The following is a 19,827-nucleotide window of genomic DNA, read 5'->3' as shown; positions in this document are numbered from 1 at the left end:
CACTACTAACAAGGCACACCTGTTAATTGAAATGCATTCCAGGTGACTACCTCATGAAGCTGGTTGAGAGAATGCCAAGAGTGTGCAAAGCTGTCATCAACGCAAAGGGTGGCTACTTTGAAGAATCTCAAATATAACATATTTTTTGATTTGTTTAACATTTTTTGGGGTTACTACATGATTCAATGTCTTATTTCATATGTTTGATGTCTTCACTATTATTCTACAATGTATACAAATAGTAAAAATAAAGAAAAACCCTTGAATGAGTAGTGTCCAAACTTTTGACTTGTACTTATACTGTAAATACAACAACAAACAAAATCCAAATTTTGTTTCGTTACAGCCTCATATTAAAATTGATTAGATTATTGTTTTCCCTCATAAACCTACAAACTTTACCCCATAATGACAAAAAAAATTACAATGAAAATATCACATTTACATAAGTATTCAGACCCTTTACTCAGTACTTTGTTGAAGCACCTTTGACAGCGATTACAGCCTGGAGTCGTCTTGGGTATGACGCTACAAGCTTGGCACACCTTTATTTGGGGAGTTTCTCCCATTCTTCTCAGGAGATACTCTAAAGTTATGTCAGTTTAGATGGGGAGCATCGCTGCACAGCTATTTTTAGGTCTCTCCAGAGATGATCGGGTTCAAGTTTGGGTTCTGGCTGGGCCACTCAAGGACATTGAGACTTGTTCCGAAGCCATTCCTGTGTTGTTTTGGCTGTGTGCTTAGGGTCGTTGTTCTGTTGTCGCTGTACTTTTCTCCGTTCCATCTTTTACTGAGGAGTGGTTTCCATCTGGTCACTCTACCATAAAGGCCTAACTGGTGGAGTGCTGCAGAGATGGTTGTCCTTCTAGGAGGTTCTCCCATCTAAACGGAGAAGCTCTGAAGCTCTGTCAGAGGAAACATCAGAATCTTGGTCAACTGTCTGACCAAGGCACTTCTGCCCGAATGCTCAGTTCAGCCAGGCAGCCAGCTCAAGGAAAAGTCTTGGTGGATACAAACTTCTTCCATTTAAGAATGATGGAGGTCACTGTGTTCATCTAGCCACTTAGATAACAAGTTAGCAAACTAAATGCATAGCTGGAGTCCTGAGCTGGATATCTTTTATTTGACACATCTTAGATTTTTTATAGTCATAATTAACTTATAGTAAAAGCAGTGGCATTGCACTACTTTTGGCTCCAAATCCATTGGTCCTGGTCAGAAGTAGTGCACTATATAGATCACACACTACTAGGGAGCCATTTGGGGTACAGACACTGTAGATATACAAAAAAACAGCAAAGCAACACCATGTATTATTCAGGACTTCTGTCTGGATCTTGATGGCTTGGACCATCTTCACTCCTGGATGAGAAGCTCCTTTACATATTTAATCCTCTTTCATAATACATGGATCCAGTCTCAGGGTCGACTCAAGGGTAGCGTCCCAAATACCACTCTATTCCCTATGAGGTGCACTACTTTAGACCAGGGTCCAGTATAGAGCTCTGGTCAAAAGTAGTGTACTATATAGTGAAAAGGGTCCCGGGGCTCTGGTCTAATATAATGCACTATAAAGGGAATAGGGTGTCATTTGGGACGCAAGCAAAGAACACATCTCGATGGCTGCACTAGAGAATAGGGTGCCATTTCAGACACAGCCAATGTATGTAGCCTTCGTGTCTCTCACTCCCCATGCACTGTTTATTCTTAAGACAGTAGTCATGTCATCTGTCTGGTCTGGTGTGGTGTTGTGTGACTGAGTGACTCACCCCAAAATAAATAAGCACAGCCCTTGTTCAGGGCCTGTTGCCATGGGAGCCATGGCTTCAGTAGACACTAGCTAGCTGCATCTTTGTTTCCATCCAGGGTGTGTCACACAGTCACCTTTTCTTTGTTGTGACATGAACTTCCCAAAATTCATAAAAACCAAAAGCATTATTTTTTGCGATATTAAAATAAGTCTGAGGGAAATTTTGGACTCAGTTTAAACATGGGAGTGTATGTATAATGAGAACTTTGAGGAACTTTGCCTTCAGTGTGTGTGTGTCCTTCCAGACCTGCAGCTGTCTGTATTGTGTTGATGAAACCAGGCTCCTCGCTAAAAACACAGACTCTCTCTCTCGCTCTCTCTGTCCGTTCATGCCTCTCCCTTCTTTAGGCTCATTCAGAGAAAATTGTGTTTTGTCCTCTGTTCTAGGAAAGAGGAAAGGGAGGGAGGCGGAGAGAGAAAGACAGAACACAGGAGGCACAAATAGAAGAGCATTGTCTTGATGAGCACAAGCTGCCCTTTTCACTTTGGGTATAGGAGCATGGAGACGCGCGCACGCACACCAAAACTCATCTTCAGGAGGACGCACACCAAAACTCATCTTCAGGAGGACGCACACCAAAACTCATCTTCAGAAGGACGCACACCAAAACTCATCTTCAGAAGGACGCGCACCGAAGCAATAGTGCCTTCCCTTTGTAAACAGAATGATGCATCAACACCAACAGAACCTTGGAACACACTGCCTTTAGTGTTATAAGATGACCGTTTTCACATACAGGCAGAAAACTAGAGCCTTCGTGGGAGTGATGTGTTTATTTATAGATATACAGGAAACTAGAGCCTTCGTGGGAGTGGTGTTTATTTATAGATATACAGGAAACTAGAGCCTTCGTGGGAGTGATGTGTTTATTTATAGATATACAGAAAACTAGAGCCTTCGTGGGAGTGATGTGTTTATTTATATATATACAGAAAACTAGAGCCTTCATTGGAGTGATGTGTTTATTTCGAGATATACAGAAAACTAGAGCCTTCATTGGAGTGATGTGTTTATTTCGAGATATACAGGAAACTAGAGCCTTCGTGGATGTGTTTATTTAGTGATTGTGTTTTTATTTATAGATATACAGAATACTAGAGCCATTGAGGGGTGTGTTTATTTATAGATATACAGAAAACTAGAGCCTTTGTGGGAATGTGTTTATTTAGAGATATACAGAAAACTAGAGCCTTCATTGGAGTGATGTGTTTATTTATAGATATACAGGAAACTAGAGCTTTCGTGGGAGTGATGTGTTTATTTATAGATATACAGAATACTAGAGCCATTGAGGGGTGTGTTTATTTATAGATATACAGAAAACTAGAGCCTTTGTGGGAATGATGTGTTTATTTATAGATATACAGAATACTAGAGCCTTCGTGGGAGTGATGTGTTTATTTATATATATATACAGAAAACTAGAGCCTTCATTGGAGTGATGTGTTTATTTAGAGATATACAGAAAACTAGAGCCTTCATTGGAGTGATGTGTTTATTTATAGATATACAGAAAACTAGAGCCTTCATTGGAGTGGTGTTTATTTATAGATATACAGAAAACTAGAGCCTTCATTGGAGTGATGTGTTTATAGATATACAGGAAACTAGAGCCTTCGTGGGACTGATGTGTTTATTTATAGATATACAGAAAACTAGAGCCTTCGTGGGAGTGATGTGTTTATTTATAGATATACACGAAACTAGAGCCTTTGTGGGAGTGATGTGTTTATAGATATACAGAATACTAGAGCCTTCGTGGGAGTGATGTGTTCATCTATAGATATACAGAAATCAAAGAAGCAGCAAAGCAAGATAAACTGTGTTTTCGTGCGCGAGCGAGTGTTTGTGCATTTGCATGTGTGAGCTCTGGTCAAAAGTAGTGAACTATATAGGGAATAGGTTGCCATCTGGGATGCAGGACCCCATCATCCTTCCTCTCTCATCACAGACAGATATGGTCAACAGTAACTCTAGTGGAGGGGACTCTTGGTAGAGGAGAGGGGTAGTCAGGGCTGCCAGGAACACTGGAATTCTGCTCTGGGTTAACTTATAGGCTGCACTGGGCTACACAGCAGTAAGCCAATCAAGATTCACTATGTGTGTATGTGTGTGTGTTACCCCGGAGGAGGTAGTTTTATTTTTCTCCACTTTACAATGCAAATTGTGGATTGTTATAGAGCAAACGGTTGTGAAAGGTGATCATGTCCTTAAGCCTCGGTAATATGTAGACCATACAAAACAGCTCTGCCAGAGAGGACAACTAAAGAGACATGAGAGGGCAAGTCTCTCTCCCCCTGTCTTTATAGAAAACATTAGGGAAAGAAATGTAATCTGAGAGACACTTGCAGCAAGGAGGTCACACCACTAAAGTGACCCGTTAATCTACTGGGTTATTATGGACTCGGAAAGAGTGAAATTGCACCCCCCAAAAATCACCTCAAGGACCTGAAAATCAATCTCACGCCAGAAGGTCACAACTGGGAGAACAAAGGCATCAACAAAGGAGACGGTAAAGAGGGGAAGAGAGAGAAGGATTGGATTTGTTGGACAGCAGAAAGTGTCGGGTTTCTGCTCAAATATTTATGAGGAAACATAAGAAGTCTTATCCTCTGCAGAGAGGAAGGAAGCCAATAGAAAGTGGAAGAGAGAGGGGAGGGAGGGAGGACAAGAGAGAAAGGAAAGAGTGAACCTGTACACCCATATTGAAAACCAAAAATTGAATCAAAATCTAATTTTATTTGTCACATGCACCGAATACAACAGTGAAATGCTTACTTACAAGCCCTTAACCAACAACGCAGAAAATACCTAAAAAAAAGTAAGAGGGAAAAGTAACAAATAATTCAAGAGCAGCAGTAAAATAACAATAGCGAGGCTATATGCAGGGAGTACCTGTACAGAGTCAATGTGCGGGGGCACCGGTGTCGAGGTAATATGTACTTATAGGTAGATTTATTAAAGTGACTATGCATAGATAATAACAGAGTAGCTCAGCGTAGAAATGGGGGAGGGGGCAATGCAAATAGTCTGGGTAGCCATCTGATTAGATGTTCAGGAGTCTTATGGCTTGGGGGTAAGGCTGTTAAGAACCCTCTTGGAGAAGAAGCCTTCCTCAATGTGATCAAGACAAAAAGGAGATGATTGTGGACTACAGGAAAAAGGAGGACCGAGCACGCCCCAATTCTCATCGACGGGGCTGTAGTGGAGCCGTTTGAGACCTCCAAGTTCCTTGGCATCCACATCACCAACAAACTAACATGGTCCAAGCACACCAAGACAGTCGCGTAGTCTGCTCATGCTTTGTTGATTTCAAAAAAGCTTTAGACACAATTTGGCACGAGGGTCTGCTATATAAACTGATGGAAAGTGGTGTTGGGGGGTGTTTCCTCAGAGCTGTGGAGTGAGACAGGGATGCAGCTTCAACATATACACTATAAGGCACTGAATAAATATATAAAAACAACATGCAACAATTTTAAGGATTTTAATGAGTCACAGTTAATTGAAGGAAATCAGTCAATTTAAATAAATAAATTAGGCCACATGACTGGGAATACAGATATACATCTGTTGGTCACAGATATCTTTAAAAAAAAGTAGGGGCGTGGATCAGAAAACCAGTCAGTATCCGGTGACCACCATTTGCCTTATGCAGTGTGACATCTCCTTTGTATAGAGTTAATCAGGCTGTTGATTGTGGCCTGTGGAATGTTGTCCCACTCCTCTTCAATGGTGTGCGAAGTTGCTGGATATTGGTGGGAACTGGAACACGCGGTCTCACAAGTCGATCCAGAGCATCCCAAACTTGCTCAAATGGGTGATATGTCTGGTGAGTATCAAGGCCATAGAACTGGGATATTTTCAGCTTCCAGTAATTGTGTACAGATCCTTGCGACATGGGGCTGTGCATTATCGTGTTGGTGGTGAATGAATGGCACAACAATGGGCCTCAGTATCTCGTCACGTTATCGCTGTGCATTCGAATTGCCATCAATAAAATGCAATGGTGTTTGTTGTCCGGAGCTTATGCCTTCCCACATCATAACCCCACCATGGAGAACTCTGTTCACAACGTTGACATCAGCAAACCGCTCACCCACATGACACCATACTGCCCAGTACAGTTTAATCTGTGAAGAGCAGACTTCTCCAGCATGCAGGTGGACATTGAAGGTGAGCATGGTTACGACTCCGAACTGCAGTCATGTCTAGACCCTGGTGAGGATGACGAGCACACAGATGAGCTTCCCTGAGACGGTTTCTGACAGTTTGTGCAGAAATTCCTCAGTTGCGCAATCCCATAGTTTCATCAGCTGCCAGGTTGGCTGGTCTCAGACAATCCCGCAGGTGAAAAAGCCAGATACGGAGGTCCTAGGCTGGTGTGGTTGGACATTCCAGCAGTCAGCATGCCAATTGCATGCTCACTCAAAACCTGAGACATCTGTGGTATTGTGTTGTGACAAAACTGCACATTTCAGAGTAGCATTTTATTGTCTCCAGTACAAGGTGCACCTGTACAATGATATGCCACACCTGTCAGGTGGATGGATTATCTTGGCAAAGGAGAAATGTTCACCAACAGGGATGTAAAAAGAAATTGTGCACAGAATGAGAGAAATACGCTTTCTGTGAGTATGGAGCATTTCTGGGAAATGTTATTTCAGCTTATTAGACATGGGACCAACACTTTATGTTGTGTTTATATTTATGTTCAGTGTATACAGTGCATTTGGAAAGTACTCAGACCCCTTGACATTTTCCACATTTTGTTATGTTACAGCCTTATTCTAAAATGTAATAAACAGTTTATCATCAATGTACACACAATACTCCATAATGAGAAAGACAGCTTTTATAGACATTTTTGCAAATGTATAAAATCAACTTAAATAAGTATTCAGACCCTTTACTCAGTACTTTGTTGAAGCATCTTTGACAGCGATTACAGCCTAGAGTCCCCTTGGGTAAGCTACAAGTTTGGCACACCAGTATTTGGAGAGTTTCTCCCATTATTCTCTGCAGATCCTCTCAAGTTCCGTCAGGTTGGATGGGGAGCATCACTGCACAGCTATTTTCATGTCTCTCCAGAGATGTTTGATTGGGTTGGTCCAGGCTCCTGCTTGGCCACTCAAGGACATTCAGAGACTTGTCTCAAAGCCACTCCTGCGTTGTCTTGGCTGTGTGCTTAGGGTCAGTTATATATATATATATATATATATATATATCTCTTTCTCTTTATTTTACCAGGTAGGCTAGTTGAGAACAAGTTCTCATTTACAACTGCGACCTGGCAGTTGTCCTGTGCAATCTGGAGCAGATTGTCATAAAGGATCTCTGTACTTTGCTTCGTTCATCTTTCCCTCAATCCTGACTAGTCTCCCAGTCCCTGCTGGATATCGATTAAGGCAGCCCCCCCGCACCTCTCTGATTCAGAGGGGTTGGGTTAAATGCGGAAGACACATTTCAGTTGAAGGCATTCAGTTGTACAACTGACTAGGCATCCCCTTTTCCCCCTTTTACTGAGGAGTGGCTTCCACCTGGCCTGATTGGTGGAGTGCTGCAGAGAATGTTCTCACATCTTCACAGAGGAACTCTAGAGCTTTGTCAAAGTGACCAGTGTGTTCTTGGACACCTCCCTGACCAAGGCCCTTCTCCCCCGATTGCTCAGTTTGGTCAGGCGGACCACTCAAGGAAGAGTCTTGGTGGTTCCATTTAAGAATGGAGGAGACCACTGTGTTCTTGGGGATGTTTTGGTAAACTTCCCCAGATCTGTGCCTCGACACAATCCTGTCGTCTCGGAGCTCTAAGGATAATTCCTTCAACCTCATGGCTTGGTTTTTGATCTGACATGTACTGTCAACTGTGGTACCTTATCTACACAGGTGTGCACCTTTACAAATAATGTCCAATCAATTGAATTTACCACAGGTGGACTCCAATCAGGTTATTGAAACACCTCAAGGATGATCAATGGAAACAGGATGTGCCTTAAATCAATTTCGAGTCTCATAGCAAAGGGTCTGAATACTTATGTAAATAAGGCATTTCAGATGTTTATTTTATTTTATGCATTTGCAAAAACTTCTAAAACCTATTTTCACTTTGTCATTATCGGGTATTATTTTAGAATAAGGCTGTAACATAACATCTGGAAAAAGTCAAGGGGTCTGAATACTTTCTGAATGCACTGTGTATCAATGACTTGGCGAGGGCACTTGAACTGTCTGCAGCACCCGGCCTCACCCTACTGGACTTGGAAATCAAATGTCTACTGTTTGCAGATGATCTACGGTTTCTGTTCCCAACCAAGAAGGGCCCACAGCAGCACCTATACCTTCTGCACAGATTGTGTCAGTGAATCTTAGTAAGAAAAAATGGTGTTCCAAAAATGGTCCAGCAGCCAAGACAATAAATAGATATTCTATCGAGAAACGGTTTCCCTAGAGCACAAAGAATTTCACCTACCTCAGCCTAAACACCACCACCGGTAACTTCCACAAGGCAATGAACAATCTAAGAGACAAGGCAAGAAGGGCCTGAGTCTGACTATGTACAGACTCAGTGAGCATAGCCTTGCTACTGAGAGAGGCCGCTATAGGCAGACCTGGCTCGAGAGAGAATGCAGGCTGTGCACACTGCCCACAAAATGAGGTGGAGACTGAGCTGCACGTCCTAACCTACTGTCAAATGTATGACCACAGAGCTCCATACTTGCTTTGGCAATGTTAACAAGTTTCCCATGCCAATAAAGCCTCTTTGAATTTTGAGAGAGAGAGAACATGATCTAAAAAAAAGCCCTAAGCTTCACCTCCTATTGGCACTGAAGGTACATCCCGAACGGCACCCTAATCGAAAGTAGTATTTGTGATCAATGTGTCTTAATGCAGAAGCCCAGATGTAATATTGTAATTTTCTACAGTATTACGACTCACCAACACACATCTCACGAACAAACAACATCAGCTACACCAACCCACACAGCCACAGTCAATCACACTCGATGGCTGAGAACAAATGCTTGACTTTCTCACTTTTCATTTTTTTACTATAGAAAATGAATCCTCTTCAACTTTCCTAAGCGGCAGGGAGGGGATTTCTCAGGTGTGACCAGAGGGCGCTGGCATCCTGTATGGATTTCAAAAGAGCCTAAACCTTAGTGCTAATCTGACACTTCTACAAAGAGCCTTGGCTCACCAAGGGGCCAGGGTGTGACACCGTGCCACAGACAGCCTATAAAGAAGGCAGGAGCCTTTATCTGTGTAAGAAACAAAAAAGGTCATAACTCGCTGTGCATGTCTATCACCATCTTCGAGTCTTAGACGGAAAGACACAGAGAGAGAGAAGGGTTGGAAACATACAAATACACTGAAACATCCGCTTCAAAAGGTGACGTTAAAAACAGACATACCCCAACACACCAAAACAGAAGCTTCAAGCGAGACACTTTCACAAACCAAGACAGACATGGAGACACACACATATACCACACACACACTTCAAGGCTGCAACGTTCACTTCACAGGCACACTGAAACCTGCCCATGCTCTAGCCATGCTTTCAGTTAGTGTAGGGCGATATACCCTAAAAGTAATATCAAAAACATTTTCAAACATATGGGGCATTCACATTATACAGTACCAAACGTTTGGGCACACCTACTCATTACAGGGTTTTTCTTTCTTTATTACTATTTTCTACATTGTAGAATAATAGTGAAGACATCAAAACTAGGAAATAACACATATGGAATCATGTAGTAAACAAATCCAATATATTTCATATTTGAGATTCTTCAAGGTTTCCACCCTTTTCCTTGATGACAGCTGTGCACACGCGTGGCATTATCTCAACCAGCTACATGAGGTAGTCACCTGGAATGCTTTTCAATTAACAGGTGTGCCTTGTTAAAAGTTAATTTGTGGAATTTCTTTCCTTCTTAATGCATTTCAGCCAATCAGTTATGTTGTGACAAGGTAGGGGTGGTATACAGAAGATATCCCTATTTGGTAAAAGACCAAGTCCATATTATGGCAAGAAAAGCTCAAATAAGCAAAAAGAGAAACTACAGTCCATCTTTACATTAAGACATGAAGGTCAGTCAATACTGAACATTTCAAGAACGTTGAAAGTGTCTTCAAGTGCAGTTGCAAAAACCATCAAGCGCTATGATGAAACTGGCTCATGAGGAACGCCACAGGAAAGGAAGACACAGGAGTCCATTGTCCATTAGAGTTACCAGCCTCAGAAATTGCAGCCCAAATAAACGCTTCAGTGTTCAAGTAACATCAACTCTTCAGAAGAGGCTGTGTGAATCAGGTCTTCCTGGTCAAATTGCTGCAAAGAAACAACTACTAAAGGACACCAATAAGAAGAAGAGACATTCTTAGACCAGTGGAAATCTGCCCTTTGGTCTAATGAGTCCAAATCTCTGCATGTGTGGTTCCCACCGTGAAGCATGGAGGAGGAGGTGTGATGGTGTATGGGGTGCTTTGCTGGTGACACGGTCTGTGATTTATTTAGAATTCAATGCACACTTAACCAGCATGGCTACAACAGCATTCTGCAGCAATACGCCATCCCATCTGGTTTGCGCTTAGTGGGACTATCATTTGTATTTTCAACAGGACAATGACCCAACACACCTCCAGGCTGTGTAAGGTCTATTTTGGGTCTATTTGACCAAGAAGGAGAGTGATGGAGTGCTGCATCAGATGACCTGGCCTCCACAATCCCCCGACCTCAAACCAATTGAGATGAAAGGATGAGTTGGATGGCAGAGCGAAGGAAAAGCAGCCAACAACTCCTTCAAGACTGTTGGAAAAGCATTCCCGGTGAAGCTGGTTGAGAGAATGCTAAGAGTGTGCAAAGCTGTCATCAACGCAAAGGGTGGCTACTTTGAAGAATCTCAAATATATTTTGTTTAACACTTTTTTGGTTACTAAATGATTCCATGTGTGTTATTCCATAGTTTTGATTCTACAATGTCCAAAATAAATGGTAAATGGTAAGGCTCACACAAATGGTAAATGGTAAGGCTCACACAGCACGGAGGAGTGAAGGACACAACACCAAAAATACATGAGAACAAGCGGACAAATGCTTATAAAAATATATATATATTAAGAAGAAGAAGAAAAACTTGATTCATGGGAGGCATTTGAAATATCTCGCAAAAACAAATTCCAATTAATCAAATGAATTCGATATATCACCCAGCCCTACTTTCAGTGTCCCCTTTCAGACACCCTGGGAGTGTCACACACAAACACACCCAAAACACACCTGGCCCCAGGGGTGAACTGGGACAAGAATTTGGCCCTGGTATTTTATCCACACCAGCCCACATCGCTGCACCCCCAACATCCTCCCACCCCCCGGCTGGCCGGCCACCATCCATGCACCCGCACTACATCTCTGACTTAGACACAAGCAGCACTACATTGACAGTACAGCATCTCTCAACCATTTCTGTACCAGTGACTGATGAGACATGGTCCTCCTCTTTCCCTATAACTGTGTCTCAGTCTGGAGACACAGTTATAGGGGTGAGTTGTACCTCCAGACAGAGACACAGTTATAGGGGTGAGTTGTACCTCCAGACAGAGACACAGTTATAGGGGTGAGTTGTACCTCCAGACAGAGACACAGTTATAGGGGTGAGTTGTACCTCCAGACAGAGACACAGTTATAGGGGTGAGTTGTACCTCCAGACAGAGACACAGTTATAGGGGTGAGTTGTACCTCCAGACAGAGACACAGTTATAGGGGTGAGTTGTACCTCCAGACAGAGACACAGTTATAGGGGTGAGTTGTACCTCCAGACAGAGACACAGTTATAGGGGTGAGTTGTACCTCCAGACAGAGACACAGTTATAGGGGTGAGTTGTACCTCCAGACAGAGACACAGTTATAGTGGTGAGTTGTACCTCCAGACAGAGACAGTTATAGTGGTGAGTTGTACCTCCAGACAGAGACAGTTATAGTGGTGAGTTGTACCTCCAGATAGAGACACAGTTATAGTGGTGAGTTGTACCTCCAGACAGAGACACAGTTATAGGGGTGAGTTGTACCTCCAGACAGAGACACAGTTATAGTGGTGAGTTGTACCTCCAGACAGAGACACAGTTATAGTGGTGAGTTGTACCTCCAGACAGAGACAGTTATAGTGGTGAGTTGTACCTCCAGACAGAGACACAGTTATAGGGGTGAGTTGTACCTCCAGACAGAGACACAGTTATAGTGGTGAGTTGTACCTCCAGACAGAGACAGTTATAGTGGTGAGTTGTACCTCCAGACAGAGACACAGTTATAGGGGTGAGTTGTACCTCCAGACAGAGACACAGTTATAGGGGTGAGTTGTACCTCCAGACAGAGACAGTTATAGGGGTGAGTTGTACCTCCAGACAGACACACAGTTATAGTGGTGAGTTGTACCTCCAGATAGGGTTGTCCCTGTTATTATTATTGGGGTCTCTGTCTGGAGGTACAACAGACAATATCAAATATCTTGGTTGTAAAATATTGGCTATTGATCAGAATATTGAGTGTTGAGAAATAACAATTATTCCTACAGAAAGCTGAGGCCTTGCTGTTTTTTCCCCTAATTGGTTTTTTACATTTTATATGATCAGTAATGCTCTTCTCTTAAGCGCATGGGGGGAAAGGGGAGTGGCTTGCTCATTACAGCAGCAGGCCCTAGTGATACAGATACAGGGGCAGGGCACACACTTCATTAGAGGAATCATGGAGGATAATGCACTTTACTGTTTGACCAAATGATGGTTTTAGACGCCCCCAAAATAGGACGTTTTGAGTGAGGTGACAACGTAGAATGTTCCCTTTCTACGTTTATAGGCACCCACCCTTTTAGTTTATGATCTATGATCTTGTCTGTCTAACTGATGAGAGTCGGAACAGGTCTCTTTGCTGATAGCAGGTTTGAATTTGAATGAGAGTTTGCGTGACCTCAGCTCAGCCCATCAGAAAACCAGGCCAGCTGGCCTTGCCCATTGATCAGCTCATTGTAGATTAGTATAACAGAGAAATTGCAAAAATCTTTATAAAAATCTTAACAGGCCGATGTGTCGCTGGCTGGCCATTTTCCCCTTTTTCATTTTTTTGGGAAACAAAAATATTTTTTATGTCAATTTCAACCAGCCCAACCAACTAAAAACGGTCCAGCACATCTGGCATTTGCCAGAATTGCCAGATGGCCAATCCGCCCCCGTCGTCACAAGTCTAAAAAGCCTCCCCTACCCTCTGTGGAGGAGGTTATTCATTCATGTATGAATGTTTTAGCCTGTAAACACACACCTGTAGTTGGTATTCACACAGAACCACCCACAGTTCCTATAGGAAAAAGCCTGGTAAGAGCTCATTGAAAATGAGATCGCTTCTCTTTGCCCTGTGAAACTGTGCCCACATCTATCCGAGTTCCCCCTGGGTGGTAGACACTGGTGGACAAAACAATGAAAGAAGAAGAGAAATAGGAAGAGTGGGGGGAACTGGAGGGAAAAGTGGCAGAACGGTAAGAAAAGGGAACAGAACAGCCATGTTGTGAGTGACATAGGCATCAAATTCAAAGTTGAACTTCACTAAAACCGTGTGGAGAAAACATGTGGAGAAATGGTCAATTATAAGAAATTCCTCATTCAAAATTCTCTCTCAGGGCATCTTAGTCACACCCATCTTTCTAAAGATAGTCGGCACAGGCACACACACACACACACACACTATGCCATTAATGTCAGTGTGTTGTGACTACTCTATCTCAGCAGGCTACTACAGTACTACTATTGAATGTCTCCGTCTCAGCAGGCTGCTATAGTAATACTGTCTCCATCTAAGCAGGCTACTATAGTAATAGTAATACTAACGGTCTCCGTCTCAGCAGGCTACTATAGTAATACTAACTGTCTCCGTCTCAGCAGGCTACTATAGTAATACTAACGGTCTCCGTCTCAGCAGGCTACTATAGTAATACTAACGGTCTCCGTCTCAGCAGGCTACTATAGTAATACTAACTGTCTCCGTCTCAGCAGGCTACTATAGTAATACTAACGGTCTCCGTCTCAGCAGGCTACTATAGTAATACTAACGGTCTCCGTCTCAGCAGGCTACTATAGTAATAGTAATACTAACGGTCTCCGTCTCAGCAGGCTACTATAGTAATACTAACGGTCTCCGTCTCAGCAGGCTACTATAGTAATAGTAATACTAACTGTCTCCGTCTCAGCAGGCTACTATAGTAATAGTAATACTAACTGTCTCCATCTCAGCAGACCACTTTGTTTCACAAACATGCCCTTGTTTCTTGTGCAGCAAGCAGGATATCCTGTCAGAAGTTTGTGCCAGCGGGCTGACAACTCTCACAGCAATTAACAGCACTGGAGTTACTCCGCTGAAGTACACAACACGCCTGCTGAGGGGACAGGAATTCTCTACACTCATGTTGCTAAAACACCAAATCCGCTTGTAGACTATACTCCTGGTAGTTTTGTAGATGTGTAAGTGAGGGGAGTGATTCGGGATTAAGATCTAAAGGGTAAGGCTGTACTTCGAAGCCAGATCCACTGCTGATTTGTATTCTACCCCTGTAATCAAGGACTGATTTAGACCTGGGACACCAGGTGGGTGCAATTCATTATCACGTAAAAGAGGAAAAACAGCAGTACTGCAGACCTCAAGACTTAGATTTGAATATCCCTGCCAAGATTGTAATAAACAGTGGACCCAAATCAGTGAAACCAAAAGAGTTTGCCAAATTGGCACTTAAATTAAATCATTATTTCCCCTTTATTTACAACTGTAACCTAGCCTAGATAGAGCAAAGCAGTTTGACACATACAGAGTTACACATGGAATAAACAAACATACAGTCAATAATACAGTAGAAAAAAGTATATATACAGTGTGTGCAAATGAGGTAAGGGAGGTAAGGCAATAAATAGGCCATGGTGGCAAAGTAATTACAATATACCAATTAAACACTGGAGTGAAAGAGTGTAACAAAGAGAGTCACTAACAAAGAGAGTCAGCAACAAATCAAGAGACATTTTGTTGACACCATCCTGAATAAAATGAAAGAATCACACAGAAAGCCTGCATCAATCCAAACAGAGGTGTGACCTAACTATAACAACCACGCCCATATCTAATGAGCAGCACAGGCAATTATTTTATTTAAATGTTTTTCTTATACACAACAACATCTCAAAGACATTTCTTGACTTCCAACTGTGTGCTGTTTTACTCAGTTTGTTCACAATTAAAACCTTGGTGACGATTGAGAATAACAATCCAATAGCTCAGCAACCTTCTCCTCAAACCCCCTAAGACATTTCACATTTTAGTTTTAACCCTAAACCAGGGGTTGGAACCCGTTCAGGGAACAGAACAGAAAACCAGAACGAAAATGATCTATACTGTTCCGGAGCCGAACCGTTATTTTAAAAATAAATGGGAACTGATTAATTACATTATTTTACATTCCGGGCATTTTTTCCAGTCCCACAAAAAAAATTCAACAATGCGCCTATGCAAAGCCCTCACTGTCACTGAAAAATGTATTCCAGTGTCTGAATGCCTGACAGCTGAAATCCTTGCCAGTGTGTGTGTGTGTGTGTGTGTGTGTGTGTGTGTGTAGGCTACCTGCCCTACTTGTACCTTGTTTAAATGCTGACTTGAATGTCATTGAGAAAACAGAGAAGTGTCAAAGATTTTTTTTTCCGCAGACATCCTTTCTGAATTGAAAAGTAATCCTCAAAGTAATCATCTATTTTTTTCACAAGTATCTGTAATCTGATTACAATAGTTTTGTTGATAACATAAGATTACAGTTACAGTATTTTTTGTAATCCCTTACATGTAACTGATTACTCCCCATGGTCAAGGGCTGGCTCTGGTCCAACGTTAAATCAACTCTTTGAAGTTCAAAGACTTCGCAGGTATAATTCTGTGGGTCAAATTCAGGCAATGCATGTCAAAACAATAACATGCCCAGCACTCTCCTCACCTGCAACATTCCCCCCAGGGGGGGTAACCCTGCAATAGCTGATCTGTCAGGGCTAACCAGACTATGCTTATTCACCATCTCATCTCTCTACCCTTATGTCTGAACCATAGATGAAGAATGAGTAGAACCTCTGACCATGGCAATTTGACTGTAGCTCCGTTGGTAGAGCATGGCGCTTGCAATGCTTGGATAGTGGGTTTCAATTCCTGGGACCCCCCCCTTAGTGTAAAATGTATACACACGTGACTAGTAGCTTTGGATAAAAGCTTTTGCTAAATTACATATTTTTTTGAAACTCATGGGTTAACTCAGAATGGCTGACCTGGTATTGTGATGTGTAGTTATTCTAATTATATGGTCTGAACCGGGTCTATGCCCAAAGGGTTAGAGGACACAGAGGGTGAGGAGGGCAAAGGAAAAGAGCCCTTAAATTAGGGCCACACCCTTCGGCCCAATGCACCCCTTTCCAACCTGAGCAGTGAGTACAGTACACAAAAAGAAGAAGACCGAGGACTCACCCGGAAACCTTAACGACAACCAGCTAGTGAGTTCAACCTGCTGGTCCTGCCTCCAACACGTCTTCTTTCAAATCCACAACAACAAAACTACACAAAAAATGAATTACACTAACACTAGCTAGCCACAAATACAAAATAAATCCTTATGGGTCCAGCAGTCACAGAATCAATGGTTTTAAACTAAACTTCACAGTGTCTTGCCTTGAGCACGGAAAAAGAGCAAAAGAAAGAATTAGAGAGAGGTTAACAGGAGGAGGAAGTAGGCGTTTGTCTAGAGAAGAGGAAACCGGTCTGTAGCGACACAGACGGGTAAAAAAAGCGGCAAAATTCAAAGATGAGACAAACGAATCCGAGAAGTGGAAGGAGACTGAAGACCTTGCTCACAGGAAGTTACCTCAACCTGAAAAACAATGTGTCACACTCACAGCTATACTTTATAACTACATGTACTGGGCCACATTCAGCATGGCACAACGGTGGGAAATGTTCAGATATAGACATATAGTATGTTGAACAAAGATGCCTCTGACATGTGGAATAAGGTATCATCTATCTGCAACATTCCACAACGTTTCCCTACTGAACGTTACCCTGATGTGGTGTCAAGTCATAGGCCTGGATAAAACACAGAGCAAGACACCAAAACTTTTCAAGGAGAACTAGATAAATGAAAGAGTGACGTAAGGTATTCAAATCCCTTAACACATGGCCACTTTACCACAGAATGAATTCCTAACACAACAATGACCAAAATTCCATTCATGTCACTACAACATTCTTTACTTGTAGTGACATGAATGGAATTTGTCATTGTTGTGTTAGGAATTCATTCTGTGGTGCATCTTCTCCTGAAAAGCTCATTCACTGTAAATACCAGTTGTCTCAGTCCAACCAATGCTGTGGTTTTAGCTGAGGAAACGATCATTATTGTTGGAAAGGAAAAGTCAGAGCTCTGAGCAGAGGGAGCCATGGCGATTACCCACCACCACAACGGTTGCGTTCCAAAAGGCACCCTATTTCCTATGCAGTGCGCAACTTTTGACAAGGGCCCAGTGCACTATATAGGGAATAGGCGGCCATTAGGGACGTGACCATTTGGGACGTAGCCAAACTCTCTCTTCCACCTCTGCCTGCCCTCTTGCCTCACTGATGCAGTAGACTCTATGCACAACTGGTAGAATGAGCCAAACCCTGACAGGATCTTAACATTACAACCTCAATGAACTAAGTGTTGGGTGCAGTGCATAAAATGTGAGTAGTTGACTCCGAGAGAAAAATAAAATAGTTTTGAACAAATTAATTTCTTCAAAAATAAGAGTGAGCGAGTGCTATATTTTGTATTTTTTTTCACTTTCACTTAACTAGTGAATGCAGCTAGCTAGTTTAGCCTACTGAAACACCCAGCTCAAATGAGAGGGATGCTATGTTAGCTAGCTGGCTATGGTTATCCAACACTGGAACTCATCCAAGTCAAGGTAAGCTTTTGGTTTGAATAAATGTATTGCCCCAGGGGCCTGCAGGTGTAACTGCTAAACTGCTTGCTGACTGTACACTGTACTGCATGATTGTAGCGGGTTTACTACTGCATTAGTTGAAGTAGTTATGTTGACTATGATGTTAGCTAATATGGTGACAATGATGTAGGCTGTGTGTAACGGTCAATGGTTATGATGGTTTGGCTTGGAAAGTTTTTTTTAGCTTGGTCACAGACAGCTGATGTGTTGTGCACTGAAGTCCACAAGCGAAAGGAGATTGAGTAGATCTGATAATTAATTATTCAATTAGAAAAGTGATCATGTTGTTTTCATGTGGCTGCTAGGAAAGTGAACTGTGTTTGCGTGTGATCAGGGGTGTTCAGGGTTATTCATTCCGCCAATTCTGTTGAAAAACGTTTCTTAAACGGAAGCAAATTGAACAAAAAGGGGCTAAACATACCAGAATCTGTCCAATAGAAACTCATTTGAAACTATTGGATTAATGGTTGCAGCCTAGATCAGCCAAACGCAGGCAAGAGTCTGCAAAGGCGATATTGTATGTGTCACCGTCTGTCATCTTGATTACTCAAATGTTTCTCTTGACCTGTGCATCTACGTTGTAAACTTTCATTCATAGGCTACGTTGTAGCAACCTCATATGGGTGTAAGGAGAATGCGAGTATCACGTATGTAAACTCAGCAAAAAAAGAAATGTCCTCTCACTGTCAACTGTGTATATTTTCAGCAAACTTAACATGTCTAAATATTTGTATGAGGATAAGTTTAAACAACTGAGACATAAACTGAACAAGTTCCACAGACATGTGACAAACAGAAATGGAATAATGTTTCCCTGAACAAAGGGGGGGTCAAAATCAAAAGTAACAGTATCTGGTGTAGCCACCAGCTGCATTAAGTACTGCAGTGCATCTCCTCCTCATGGACTGCACCAGATTTGCCTGTTCTTGCTGTGAGATGTTACCCCACTCCTCCAAGGCACCTGCAAGTTCCCGGACATTTCTGGGGGGGAATAGCCCTTGCCCTCACCCTCCAATCCAACAGGTCCCAGGGGTGCTCAATGGGATTGAGATCTGGGCTCTTCGCTGGCCATGGCAGAACACGGACATTCCTGTCTTGCAGGAAATCACGCACAGAACGAACAGTATGGCTGGTGGCATTGTCATGATGGAGGGTCATGTCAGGATGAGCCTGCAGGAAGGGTACCACATGAGGGAGGAGGATGTCTTCCCTGTAACGCACAGCGTTGAGATTGCCTGCAATGACAATAAGCTCAGTCCGATGATGCTGTGACACACCGCCCCAGACCATGACGGACCCTCCCCCTCCAAATCGATCCCGCTCCAGAGTACAGGCCTCGGTGTAACCGTTCCACAGGTGCATGTTCATTAATTGTTTATGGTTCATTGAACAAGCATGGGAAACAGTGTTTAAACCCTTTACAATGAAGATCTGTGAAAATATTTGGATTTTGAAAGATTATCTTTGAGAGACAGGGTCCTGAAAAAGGGACGTGTTTTTGTTGTTGCTGAGTTTAGTAGCCTAAACCTATCCATGTTACATTGAGCTGGGTGAATGGAATATGAATAGCAGTCATCCAATATGCTGTAATAGAAAGAAGGCCATGCTCCCTCATTTTAAACAGCACCAAACCCCACTGGTCTAGTGGGCCATAAGAGCTCAGCTTTTTCACACAATGTCTTTCAAAAAAACATTTCACCACAATCTCTTTTAACAGCATTTAACCCCACCACTCGCAGTTTGACATTTACAAATGTTATCATACAATTGTCCCAGACAGGCACAGATATCCAATCTATCAAATGTTGGTTCTCAGAACATTGTGGCAACGTTATTTGTAAAAAATATTTTAAAAAATAAAAAATTAAAGATACAAAATATCCTTTAGTGAACGTCACGGGAATGTTCTGTGTTAGCTGGGATTGTACTGTACCTTATTGGGTCATTTGTCTGTCAGTAAGGCCTAC

General features: G+C 42.4%; 1 protein-coding gene across 4 annotated transcripts in view; it reads right to left on the bottom strand.

Moving 5' to 3' along the window:
- LOC112229503 (engulfment and cell motility protein 1-like) overlaps positions 1-19,827 on the bottom strand; it is a 224,269-nt gene that overhangs the window by 154,093 nt on the left and 50,349 nt on the right. For 2 of the 4 annotated variants that reach the window (XM_042310110.1, XM_042310107.1), the window contains exon 1: positions 16,347-16,609. The exons of 1 other annotated variant lie outside the window; for it this stretch is intronic. The gene's annotated coding sequence lies outside the window, so the exon portion shown is untranslated. Of the gene's footprint in view, positions 1-16,346; positions 16,610-19,827 lie in introns of those variants that run through there. One more of the 4 variants, XM_042310105.1, reaches the window with a different exon arrangement.

Source organism: Oncorhynchus tshawytscha, linkage group LG31, assembly GCF_018296145.1.
Source record: "Oncorhynchus tshawytscha isolate Ot180627B linkage group LG31, Otsh_v2.0, whole genome shotgun sequence".
NCBI classification, from domain to species: domain Eukaryota; kingdom Metazoa; phylum Chordata; class Actinopteri; order Salmoniformes; family Salmonidae; genus Oncorhynchus; species Oncorhynchus tshawytscha.
The sequence above is the reverse complement of the archived record's forward strand: the minus strand, read 5'-3'. Positions and strand labels throughout refer to the sequence as shown.